This window comes from Mus pahari, chromosome 10, assembly GCF_900095145.1.
Source record: "Mus pahari chromosome 10, PAHARI_EIJ_v1.1, whole genome shotgun sequence".
Taxonomy (NCBI): Eukaryota; Metazoa; Chordata; class Mammalia; order Rodentia; family Muridae; genus Mus; species Mus pahari.
In genome coordinates, this window is record NC_034599.1 from 35,267,526 (window position 1) to 35,267,915 (window position 390).

Sequence of the window (390 nt, forward strand, 5' to 3'; positions counted from 1 at the left end):
AAAAGGAAAAGGAAAAGGAAAAGGAAAAGGAAAAGGAAAAGGAAAAGGAAAAGGAAAGGAAAGGGGGCTGTGGAGATGGCTCAGAGGTTAAGAGCACTGACTGCTCTTTTGAAGGCCCTGAGTTCAAATCCCAGCAACCACATGGCTCACAACCATCCATAATGAGATCTGATGCCCTCTTCTGGTGTGTCTGAAGACAGCTACAGTATACTTAGATATAATAAATAAATCCTTAAAAAAGAAAAAGAAAAGAAATGTTTAAAGTATTTTTTTTATAGTTGGACTATAAGAGAAACACAAACAAGGCATCAATGTCAGAAAGGCCTTATTATAGGCTAGAGGCTCTTGATTCCGGGTGCAAATGCTTTCTTTAAGAGTCTTCTCCTTTGT